Genomic DNA, 13676 nt, shown 5'->3' with positions numbered 1-13676 from the left:
GTCAATGCATTTATTTTAATTCATGGAAAGGCCACCAGAAAGGTTGTGGACCTGGTCTTTGGGTCTAGGCTGGGAAAGTGCCCTCATGCCATTCTCATACCATCTCCTGCTTCCTTTCAGTAAAACCCGCTGCCCCGAAGGAACTAATGGCTACTCTGAGGTTACCTGAGGTGCAAGTCAACTGGCAGTATCCGGATTCCTGGAATAGTCCCCACTCCTACTTCCCACTGCTGTCCCAGGTCAGTGTTGAACTGACCTCCGGAAAGAAGAGAGAAAGGAGACACACCAGGAGCAAGGACACATCAGTTGAGGTACATTTTGGAATATCGATCGTTCGTTGAAAGTTGCTCTACAGAGGCATTGCGAGGTGTAAAACACGGTGTCCTGTCACCTGAAACCAAAGAAATAACTTGTATTTCTAAAGCATCCCAGGGCACACTAATGTGCCTCTTGACCAATTTAGTAGTCTTGAAGTGCAATCACTGTAGGGGAGCACAGCAGGAAATTTGTGCACAGCAAGATTTCACAAATAATAGAGATAATGACCAAATTGTCTGTTTTTAAAAATAAATTAAGAGTATCCAGTTATTTTTTTTCTAATTAAGGGGCAATTTTAACATGGCCGATCCACCTACGCTGCACATCTTTTTGAGTTGTGGGAGTGAGATCCACGTAGACACGGGGAGAATGTGCAAACTCCACATGGACAGTTACCCAAGGCCAGGATCGAACCTGGAACCTCGGCGCCGGGAGGCAGCAGTGCTAACCACTGCGCCACCGTGCCGCCCTAAATCATCTGTTTTTAAGCGATTGTGGATGGAGGACGATTGGTCACAAGCCCACCTTTGAAATTGTGCCGTGGGATCTTTTACATCCTCATGAGAGGTCAGACAGGCCACAGGTTAAATGTTTCATCCAAAAAACGGTACCTCCAACAGTGCAGCACTCCCATTGTCGGCCTGGATTATGTGTTCAAGCCTCAATGGTGGAACTTGATATAGATGAATATTGCTCGGTTACTTCTGTGATTGCTGCCCTCTGCTCTCCATGGTTCAATGTTTGCCAAGCATATTTCGCAAGGCAGATTGTGAATAGTTTGTGGAGGTAGAGGGGTCAGTAGACCTTGTGGCCTTTTTTATTCCATTCTTTCTGAAGTTCTGAGGTACACATCCTATATGTTTGCCCCAAGCTGAGGTCGGCTACAGTACTTTTATTAAGCGGAGAGAAAAAGTTCAAGCTGAGATATAAAAGAATAGTTCCCTCAGTGTCTTGGGTCAAAATCTATAATTGAATCATCGATGAAAAAGCAGATGATCTGGTCAATATGCTTATGGTGGAATCTTGCTGTGTGTAAATCGGCTGCCCACATTCTCTGTAGTACCAACAGTAACGACACCTAATCGGAACTGTACTTCACCGGATGGGAAGCACTTTACGGAATCCTGAGGTTTTAAAACACATGATATAATTGCAATTCTTTCTTTGCTTTCTGTGAAACAGCTAGACTTGGTTGAATATTTTTATCGAATGTGTAATACATAATAGGATCAGTAGGTGGCAATATATACACACACACACACACACACACATACCAGCAGTTGGCGTTCTCAAACCGCAAAATACAGAACTGCCTCTCAGATAGAAATTCCTGAATTTCACTGCAACAGGCTTCCCCGTCATCTGAAACAAGAGGGGGAGCAGGACTGAGGGAGGGATTGTAATCTCGAGTTCTGAGCTTTCCTGTGCCAGTGTTAAGAACCTCAGTGACTGGAGTGTGATTTATACAGCGAGACATTTACAAGGTGATATCAAAATGGCTTTTTAAAAAATCCGATAGAGTAGTAACAGGGAAACTATTTCCTTTCATGAGGGGATCAAGTAATGTGGGGAGAGGACATAATCTTAAAGTTAGAACTAAGCCATTTATGAGTGAAGTCACAATTAAAAACAAATTGCTGGAAATACTCAGCAGGTCTAGCAGCATTAAGCAGAGAGAGAAACAGAGTAAACAGAGTAAATGTCCGGAACTTAGGACATTTTCCACCAAAGTGGAAACCTTAAATTGTCTCCCTGAAAAAGCTGAAGTTAGGAGGCTACGCAGCAAGCTGTTATGATCTGGAGTATGCTGGCCAATAGGGTAATGGAGGCAGATTCAATAGTAACTTTGGAAAGCGAGTTGGATAACGAGACATGAGGAGGAATTTTATCTCTATGAGGATAGTGAACCTGTGGAATTCTTTCTCACAGAGAGCTGTTGAGGCTGGGTTTCTAAGTATGTTCAAAACTGAGAGAGACAGATTTTTAATCAGTAAAGGAATCAATGGTTTTGGGGATCAGATGGAAAAGTGGAGTTGAGGATTATCATATCAGATCATGATCTCATTGAATGGTGGAGCAGACTCAATGAGCTGAGTGGCCTACATCAGCTCCTGGATTTTATGGTCTTTGAGAAGAAAAGACGTTAAGTTTGTGGGGAAACAGCAGGGAGTGGAAATAATTGGTTCTCCCTTTCAAAGAGTTGGCAAATACACGATGGGCCAAATGGCCTCCTTCTGTGCAGTAGGGTTCCAGGAAGCTCTGACTCTCGCAGCTGTAACCAGCCCAGGGGGTCGCCACACTGTTACCCAGTGCCCATAAAATGCCCCTTTCTTAGCACCAACACCTTGATGAAGATAAATGTCATCAAAGGAAGTTAAAACAAACCCTCTACTTTTGTCATTTGACAGGAGAGAAGGATATGAACCTGTAAAGAGGAAAAGCAAAACCTGTTTGAAACAAGTGAACCTCTTAGGTTAATGCTTACACTGGACTCTCAGATCAGGCCTTCATCATGTCCATAGCGACTTGATGCTAAATAATGCGGTGTCATCCTCTTTTCATGGAAAGTAACTGACATTGATTTTTTTTTTCTATGTTTGTTGCAGTCATCCGTAAGAGCCATCCGTAAGATCAACCATCGGCAGAAATCCCATCAGAGCATCAACTACTACACCGAAAATTCCAATATTGTGTTTTCAGTCACCAAAAAGCAGTTTCATAACATCCGAAGGATATGTGTCCGTGTGAAGGAGCTGTTCTTCACCTCCACTTGGAGCGAGCCCAGTTGCAAAAATTACCAAACGTAAGTGAAGGTCAGGAGGGGAATCTTTAAAGATTAACTTTACAAGCTCTACGAGTTGTTAAACTCTTGCCAAGGGACGTCCATCTAACTGGACCTTCTCACTTCCCATGGTGCAGCAGCTATCTGATGCGCGGCACCATTTAATGATTAAGCGGATTGAGAGAGCCCATTTTGCCTACTGGGAAGCCCAGAAGAGGGAAACCATCAAATTATGATGTGAGAAAGCACCTTTTCACAAAATGGGCAGAGAACTTGCGTAAAAAGCTGTTGAGGCTCAGAGTCAATGGAAAATTTATGCCTAGGATTGCTAGTTTTTGTGTAGGCAAGGATATTAAAGCCGGAATTCTCCAGCCAGAGCGATTCACTTTTCCTGCCAGAAACGCGACCCAGCCCCATGGATTTCCCGTCTTCAGTGGGAAATCCCATTGACAAGCAGCGGGTTTATAGAATCCCACGCTTTCAAGCAGTGCACCGCTGGGAAAGAAGCAGCTGAGGAACCAAAAAACGCAGCCCTAAGAGTTACAAAAGCAAAGTAGGCAGATGGCCTTCAAATACAGATCAGCAACAGACTAACTGAATGCTGGAGCAGTATCTCAAGGTTGAATCACCTATTCCTTATGCTCATACAAAAGTAGGGAGGTTATGCTTCAATTATACTGAGCAATGGTGAGACCACATCTGGAGTACTGTGCACAGTATTGGACACCTTATTTAAGGAAGGATGTAAATGTGTTGGAAGCAGTTCAGAGAAGGTTTACCAGGAATGCCTGGAATGGGTGAGTTGTCTTATGTGTGAAGGTTAGACAGACTAGGTATGTATCCACTGGAGTTTAGAAGAGTGAGAGGCGACGTGATTGGAACATACAAGATCCTGAGGAGACTTGACAGGGTTGATGTGAGAGAGGATGTTTCCTCTTGTGGGAGAATCTGGAACTAGAGGCCACTGTTTAAAAATAAGAATTCATCCATTTTGTTTTCATGGACTCCCTACAGTACTGAAAGGCCATTCAGCCCATCAGGTGTGCACAGACCCTTCAAAGGAGCAACCCACCTAGGTCCACTCCCCCACCCTATCCCCATAACCGTGCACATTGGTCTTGGCCAACCCACCTAACCCTGCACATCTCTGGACTTTGGGATGAATCCGGGGCACCTGGTGGAAACCCACACCGACAGTCACCCAAGGCTGGAATCAAACCCGGGTCCCTGACGCCAGCAGTGCTAACCACTGTGCCACCACAGACAGAGATGTGGACAATTTTTTTCTTGAGGGTGTTAAGTCTTTGGAACTCTCTTCCTCAAAAGGCAGTGGAAGCAGAGCCTTTGAATATTTTTAAGGCAGAGCTAGAGAGAATCTTGCCAAGCAAAGGGCTGAAAGATTATCGGGGGTAGATGGGAATGTGGATTTGATGTTACAGTCAGATCAGCCACAATCATATTGAATGGCAAAGCAGGCTCAAGGGGCCAAGTGGCATATTACTGCATCTCGTTCATATGTGGCATGTTTTGGACGAATATTTTGGATGTGTTACACTTCCTCAGAAACTGCCTTCTACTTTTTTTCTCTGAGGTTGAAGCAGAGACTGTGTGCCTTACTTTTTTTTTAAACGCGTTTTATTCAAACTTGTATCAAAGCAGGTTACAGCAAATAAACACCCCGGGAAACATTCTTCCCAACAATCAACTAAACAGTTTGTACAGATTTTTCTCCTTTTTCACCCCCCTCCCCATCACCCACCGCACCTCCACCCCCCCTGCGATGAACAGCTCCTCAAACATGGTCACAAACATCCCCCACCTTTTCTCAAACTCCCCTGCTGAGCCCCTTAACTCATACTTTATCTTCTCTAACCACAGTAAGTCATACATGTCACCCAACCATGCCGCTACCCCCGATGGCAATGCCAACCACCACTCCAGCAAAATTCGTCGTCGTGCAATCAGAGAGGCGAAGGCCAAGACATCGGCCTTCCTCCTCTCCATGAGCTCCGGCTTCTCTGAAACCCCAAATATCGCCGCCAAATGGTCCGGGTCCACTGCCTCCTCCACTATCCTGGCTAAGACCACAAACACTCCTGCCCAGAATCTGCCCAATTTTTCACAACCCCAAAACATGTGCACATGATTCACTGGCCCCCACCCACACCTCACACACTCATCTGCTACCCCTGAAAGAACCCACTCATTCTCGCCCGAGTCATATGCACCCTGTGCACCACCTTAAACTATATCAGGCTCATCCTTGCACAAGAGGAGGTCCTGTTTACCCTGCACAGTGCATCACTCCATATTCCCCAATTGATCTCCATTCCCAACTCTGCTTCCCATTTCTCCTTGATCTTCACCACCCGCTTGCCTCCCTGCTCCCCCAGCCACTTATATATATCCCCAATTCTAGGTGTATCCCGGCAATGTAGGGAACCCCTTCCAGACCTTTCGTGCAAAGTCCCTAACCTGTGGATACCTGAACTCACTACCCCTCGGCAGCTCTACCCTCTCCCTTAGCTCCTCCAGACTGGCAAACCCTTCCTCCAAATACAAATCCCTCACCTTGACCAGCCCCACTTTCCTCCACCTCCTGTATACACTCCCCCGCCTGCATGCTGGAAGAGGCTGTTGCTGCAGCACCAGACTGTTTCAACTTTCCAGCCAAACCTCTCACTGTTTTCTGCCGGGTCCGATGATCAGAAGACATACCAATCCAGGGGTAAACTATTCCTCTAACATTCACCTACGCCTTTTCATCAAAATTCCACCTGGCTCTGGGTAAAAAGAACCCTTTTCTGTGACTTTGAACAGGAACAGCCCTTTATGTGACCAATCACTCACGGTCACAAGCGGAAGTCGACTGTGTGCCTTACAATTCAATACCTGTTGTTGAAGTGGGCGGCATGGTAGCACAGTGGTTAGCACTGTTGCTTCACAGCTCCAGGGTCCCAGGTTCGATTCCCGGCTTGGGGATACTGTCTGTATGTTCTCCCAGTGTCTGCGTGGGTTTCCTCCGGGCGCTCCGGTTTCCTCCCACAATCCAAAGATGTGCAGGTTAGGAGGATTGACCATGATAAATTGCCTCTGAGTATCCCAAAAAGATTTGATGGGTTTACTGGGTTATGGAGATAGGGCGGAGGTGTGTGTTTAGGTAGGATGCCATTTCCAAGAGCTGGTGCAGACTTGATTTGCCTGAAAGGCCTCCTTCTGCACTGTAAATTCTATGAAATCTAAGTGCTCGCTGATGATAATAGGTAGTCTACAAATCTTGTTCAGTTTCTCAGCACTATCAACATGTGAGACATTCATACTTTTGCTAACAACCTCGTCTATTGATCTGTTCACAGAACAAAGCATTCAGGAAGATATTGAGGCCGTTGATGTCTGGGTGCATTCCTGTCTGATGTGCTACAGTGAGACTCAACACTACCCTCAAGCACAGTCTTCAAATAAGCTAGAGGCCTGTCCACATCTACCTTGCCAAAATGAATTATATCAGAGTCTATTCTTTATTTAATTATTTTATTATGTACTTCCTAATTTATTCAGAGTAAATTTGTTTTGTAATGACACGTATATTTAATAATTTAAGATATTTTTGTCCTGCTACACTGTTGTGTGTGGAGCAGAATTGCTCCAGTTAGTACAAGCATATTTGGCTGGTGGGAGGGGAAAAAGGGAGGGAAGGAAATTGGCCTGGATTTCCACTTCTACTCACTATGCACACTGGAGAGTGTGCATGTGGGTGTCAGGGGAAGGCTGGATCAGGCTTGGCAGTGATGCCCACTGTTATATCCTAACATATGGACGGCCACCAAGTTGATCAACGAATAACGGTTTATTAAAGTTAATAACTATTTACAGAGAGTGAGATAAAAGGCGACCATGTTTCTAAGACTCCAAACTCCAAAATAACTGGGAAATCCGCACTCAGCCCCCAAAGATTTGCGTGGTCCAACCCAATTGGCCGATCAGGTCACATGGCCCTCTGGGAACGCGGCCCCTTAAAGGAGCATGCTACCACACACGTCCATGGCAATTCTATTCCAGGTTAGTCATTGATGATTGAGGAAAAGTATTGATTGGCATGGCAGAAGTGTGAAAAAACTTAAATCATTGGGCCCAATTTTAATTCTGTGAGCGAATGTGCCTGAAGGAGTTAAAAATCCGCCCAAAGAGTGAGGCAGATTTCAATCCCGGTTTAAGACAAGTTGTAAGAAATATTGTGGCTCTTCACTAAGAAGTATAAAATAAAGGACATTCACTAACCCTTTATCAAGCAGATTCCAATCAGGAACACTGAGTAATTATTTAATTATCTATGAGCTATTTTATTAAGATCATTTTTCAGCATTGATTTAATCATTGAACAACCTGCGATTTTTAATGTCCTGTAATGCCTATATTGCACAACAGGATGGTAGTCTAGTGATTAGAGGAGTGATTAATAATTAATAACTGAGTTCAAATCCCACTGTGGATCTTTTAGAGTTTGATTTTGGTTTAAAAGAAAACCTGAAATAAGATGCTAGCATCAGTAAAATATTGTAGAAACGAGCAGATTCAGAGGGGAACCAGGCCTGCAACCCTTGCCCAACTGACCTCTATATGACTCCAGTCTAAGACCAATGTGGTTGATTCTTAACTACCCTCTGAGGTGGCCTAACAAGCCATTCCATTCGAACAAACCTCAATAAACAGTTCAAGTAAAAGGCCGCCTCCACCTTCTTGCAGAAGGGGGGGGGTTATAAATATCAGCCCATTTCCCAAAACATATTTCATGAAAATGAATGCACACATTGCTGCTGTGTAATGTCAATGTTCTATTTATTAAATAACATACTTGACATACTTGCACAATTGCCATGATATTTTGAAAGTGGTTGACCTAACATGCTCCTTGAGCTTTGTTTAAGCATATGTTCGACTGGAGCTTCAATCCTCTCAAAAACGTCCGATTTCACTGACCCTCATAATGTGCAGTTGTCGTGAATAGGCAAAGCATGCCAGGCATAGGAATTGAGTGGGATTCTGTGTCGCATCAAAGGGTTCACCTGAGAGTGGATGCACATAAGGAAAGGGTAAATTCACACAGCTAATGGCAGTGGAGATGCAGCTTTGCTACTTTAGCCCTTGCTCACCTTTGGCCAAACTCTAATCAAGCAGACAAGCTTATCATGGTTACCTGGGTAACAGGGGCAATTACCCAGGTTTGCGCTTCCATTTCAATGGAGAATCCCGCACATCCAAAATGGTGGCACCTCAAGGGATTTTCTTTTGTCGGAAGGGGTTTTTGTATGGAATTCCAGTTTATGAAGTGTTCTTAAAAGTTTTGGTCTATCAATATGTTGCCATGGTAACAAGTGAGGCTTTGCCAAATTAAGGAAAAGCAACCAAATGACTGAAGTGCTCAGTTCACACTGATCATGAGATCATTGCAAATGTACCATTTGATATTTATTTATTTCTGAAAAATCATTGGATTGTGTCAATTCGTGGGATCTGTTGCACTTTTTATAACAAAAATGTCTATGTATTAGAGGAATTTAATTCTAATTTATTCTATTTAAGTTAATATTTTGTTTTATTTGCCAATAAATTTTTTTGCAAATGTTAGTTTGCTTTGTTTCCTTTTAACAGAAAAAGGTTTAAAGGATGCACCTTTAAACAACAAAATCTGCATTTATATAGCACCTTTAACATAGTAAAATGCCCCCAGTTTCTGAAGTTGCACTCATTCATTAACCAGATTTCTGAGAGGCACCTTATTCCCTCTGGGTAGGCCCAGTTAGGCTTCATATTTGATTATTACATTCGGAGGAGACAGCTATTTTAGAACCTCCTCCTCCCCTGCTCCCTCTAGTTGAAGCACTGGCTTGATGGAACAAGTGTATCAATAGAGATCTGAGTTTCAAAAATCACAAGATACAATAGTGGCGCACAGATTTTCAGTTTGTGTGTGTGAAATTCCATTTCTGACATTTTATTGATGCGTTAACATTTAGGAAAGAATACCTTTTAATTCTGTAGCAACTTGATGACATGATTTAAGTATTTAAGAATCAAGCGCGATCATAGACTATCATAGAATTTACAATGCAGAAGGCGGCCATTCGGCCCATCGAGTCTGCACCGGCCCTTGGGAAGAGCACCCCACCTAATCCCACGCCTCCACCCTATCCCCGTAACCCACAAACCCACCTAATCTGTTTGATGCTAAGGGGCAATTTATCAACAGCGGCCACTGTTCTAATGTTAATAAACACAACAGTCAATTTATGGACAGCAATAAGACAGATGACCTGGTAATCTGATTTTATGGACCTGAGTTATGTTATGGTACTGGACCGGACCCCAAATTTATATGAGGAAACCATACGAGAAACCACATCAATTTCTCAATTTGTAAATTGTGAGGAAAGGATATTTCGCCCCAGGAGTGATTCCACTGACATATAGGGATTTTTTGTGTTAAAACAAACTTCATTAGCAACACAGGATTACCCCCATTAACACCCAAGAAGACAAAAACAGCTTTTCAATTAACAGTTAACATACTACCACGAACAAAACTATGGATTTTTGATTTCTTATCCACCTCTTTTCTCATCACATGGTGTGACAATTTTAAATGTTTCCTAGCCAACTCACCAGCTCCGGTTTATCTCTCCCTAAAGATTGACACACAGTCAAACAACATAGGGCGCAATTCAACTGAAAGAATTCTATGTCCGGCTGCAGCGCTGAGAAATACCCCGCTATTCAATGTCACTTTTCCGTTTCTTTTGACCTCGAGAGGTTCCTTTCTGCTGAGGCCGCAATGACAGTAATTTCCTGCTGCCGAGATAAGGCGCGCTAGCAGGAAATGCTCCATGCAGATCATGGCACCGTTTTGGGAGGCTGCCCTGATCTTTCCCCCAACCCCGGTTTTTCAGCTACCCTCTCAATCTTGGGGAGGTCACTGGGAACGCTCCCTCACCCTCACCTCCTGGTAAGGCACCCCCAGGCTTGATTTTTGGCAGTGCCAACCTGGCACCCAGGCACCCTGGCACAACAAGCCTGGCACCCTGGCAGTGCCCCGACCAGGGTGCCTGAGTGCACAGTCTGGTCGCCAGAGTGCCATCCTGGCCCTGTCTCCAACCACCCAGGGGTCTCTAATAGCTGGGAAGATAACACCCCCAGGTGCCATTACAACTTGTCCATGTTTGTGTGGATATCTGGGTCACATCCAATGAGGGCGAGTTCCAGAATGCATCACCTGACGAGATTCCGTCGAATTTCGCAAAATGCTTTGAACATGACAAATCTCACGAGAGGCCTCTCACGAGATTCAACGGCCTCGTCCCGACATCAGGTTGGGCGCGATGAGGCGCTGAATCGCACCCGTAGATTCAGAATGCTGACTCACCAATTTCCCCTTGATCAATTTAAGTGGTCCTGTTACCTCATGACCAAAAAGCAATTTGAATGGTCTGAATTTTGTTGATTCAATAGGTGCATCCCTAATTGCAAATAATACAAATGGGATTCCTTTATCCTATTCCTCAGGATAATCCTGTCTATAGGCCCTCAGCATGGTCTTTAAAGTTTGATAACACCTTTCTAAACTCTCTGCGATTCTGGATCATACCCAGTGGATTTAAATTGTTTTACTCCTGAACTATCCATAACTTCCCTGAATGACTTAAACATAAAATTGGATTTCTTTTGGTATTCCGTATCTGGTAAAAAAAAATTTAGTTAACTCCTCTCAGCTGTCATATTTCATTATGGAATAGCTCCAAAATCTATTGACACGTCCATTATGGTCAACAACTATGGATTCCCGCTTTTCATTTTAGGAAAGGGTTCCTAGTAAATGGTTCCTCAAATGCTGGAATGGATATTAAGCGTGATGTTTTGATTACCACCTGAGGTTTTCCTATTATCTGAGCAAAATTCAACTACATCCTTATGCAATCCGGGTCAATTAAAATGTTTTTGTATTTTTGCTTGCGTTTCCCTTATTCCTAAATGACCCCCAACTGGAACCTTATGAGCTACCCGCAAAATCTCCTCTCTATAACCCACTGGTAATACCATTTGATGAATTTCTGCCCACTTCTCATCTGCCTAAATATGTAAAGGCCTCCATTTCCTCTTAACACATAATTTCTAATGTAATAACACTCTGGTATACATGCAGATTCAACTTCTGTATATGCTTTCTGATACAACTGCTTTATCTCTGAATCCTTCTGTTGAAATTCAACAAACATCCCGAAAGTAAAGGTATCCGCTTCATTCACCTCCTGCTCTTGTTCTTTATCAACAATCTGATCAAAGATTGTTTCAGATTCCTGAACCTCAGCCTCCCTATCTTTACTCCTTGATTTCTCTTACTCCTGTCTCAACCTGTAGCCTTGTGATCTTGTGACCACACAATCTGGACATACCCCTGGATATGTTTCTTGCAACACCTCAGTTGGTTGACTTTCCATCGGATTTTCAACTACAGTAGGCATCACTCCCACCTGAGATCCAGCTATATCATTACCCAGGAAAAACTGTACCCCTGAAAATACTAATTTCTCTATTTTAAAACGACTTCACCACTATTCACCTGACTCTGACACCTTACCTTACATCATGTCACACTACACCTTTCACTACTGATTCCACATATTATTACCTTTTTGGCACTACTCATTGCAAACTACATATTTCCTTAAATCTCACCTTTAAAGATTGACTTGCTCCTGTATCCTTTAAGATCTCAACTGCCTTACCTACTCCATCTTGTACACACAAGTAAATCTTACCCTCGCAAAAAAAATCTTTTAAAATATCTGGCACCTGCTTATCAATCAACCTCTGAACAGGTTGTATACTCTTTTGCACCTCTTCATTTGCAACCATGGTTTCCTTTGCCACTTTAATAAACCCCACTGGTTTATCTTGTTCTGACAAATCTGTCTTCCAAGTACTTTTCTTAAGCAACCAACACTGCAACTTTGTGTCCAAGTTTATTACAATGAAAACATTTAAGTTTTACTATCTTATTAACATAATTTTCCTTTTTAACCTGAAGCAAACTGTCCTTAATATTTCCAACTATACCACTTTTGCCTTGACCACCTGTGGATTTCTCATTTCCACAGTTTCTATCCTTCCCAGACTGGAATTGATGTCAAAAACCAGACCCTGATTTATAAACTAATTCAAAATCTTCTGCCATTTCTGCTGCCAGTCTAGCAGTTTTAATCCTTTGCTCTTCCACATGAATTTTTAATACTGCAGGAAGTGAATGTTTACATTCCTCCAAAATAACCATTTCCCTAAGAGCTTCATACAATTGGCTTATTTTTAATGCTCTTATCCACCTATCAAAATAGTTTTGTTTGATTCTTTCAAATTCTATATACTTCGGACCCGGTTCTTTCCTTAGATTTCTAATCATCTATTTGTAGGCTTTTGGCACTGGTTCATATGCTCTTAAAATGGCTTTTCTCATATGGTCATAATCCCTAGATACCTCCTCTGATAGTGGTGCAAACACTTCACTAGCTCTACCTACTAACACTGTGTGATCCAACACTACCCATTTAGTCTTTGGCTAATTCAATTGTTTAGCCACTTTCTCAAATGAGATTAAAAAGGATTCCGCATCTTTTTCATCAAACCTTGGCAGTGCTTCAATTTATTGAAACATATCCCCACTAGGCTTTTGACTAGGAATGGTTACTCCTTCCTCTCGACTTTCCTTACTGTCTGCTTTTAACACCAACATTTTACGTTGTTTTTCCCTTTACCTTTCCTTTTTTTTTTAAATATAATTTTTATTGGAATTTTTTAACAGAAAACATAAAACATAACAACAAACAATGAAATGCAACAAAATAACCCATAATAACTGTAACACCCCCATACCGTATGTATCACATCCCCCCACCCCCCCCCCAACCCCAATGAACAACAAAAGAACTTAAAAATAAATTAAAATTAAATAAACAAACATAGTCATTGTCCGCCCCCCCCCCTTGTCCCTCCCCCTTCCCCCCCTCCCCCCCGGGTTGCTGCTGCTACTGTCCCTGTACCCTATCGTTGAGCCAGAAAGTCGAGAAAAGGTTGCCACCGCCTAAAGAACCCTTGTACCGACCCTCTCAGGGCGAATTTGACCTTCTCTAGTTTAATGAAACCCGCCATGTCATTGATCCAGGTCTCCACGCTTGGGGGCCTCGCATCCTTCCATTGTAGCAAGATCCTTCGCCGGGCTACTAGGGACGCAAAGGCCAGCACACCGGCCTCTTTCGCCTCCTGCACTCCCGGCTCCACCCCAACCCCAAAAATCGCGAGTCCCCATCCTGGCTTGACCCTGGATCCCACCACCCTCGACACCGTCCTCGCCACCCCCTTCCAGAACTCCTCCAGTGCCGGGCATGCCCAGAACATATGGGCATGGTTCGCTGGACTCCCCGAGCACCTGACACACCTGTCTTCACCCCCAAAGAACCTACTCATCCTCGTCCCAGTCATGTGGGCCCAGTGCAGCACCTTGAATTGGATGAGGCTAAGCCGCGCACATGAG

This window comes from Scyliorhinus canicula, chromosome 4, assembly GCF_902713615.1.
Source record: "Scyliorhinus canicula chromosome 4, sScyCan1.1, whole genome shotgun sequence".
Lineage (NCBI taxonomy): Eukaryota > Metazoa > Chordata > Chondrichthyes > Carcharhiniformes > Scyliorhinidae > Scyliorhinus > Scyliorhinus canicula.
The sequence above is the reverse complement of the archived record's forward strand: the minus strand, read 5'-3'. Positions refer to the sequence as shown.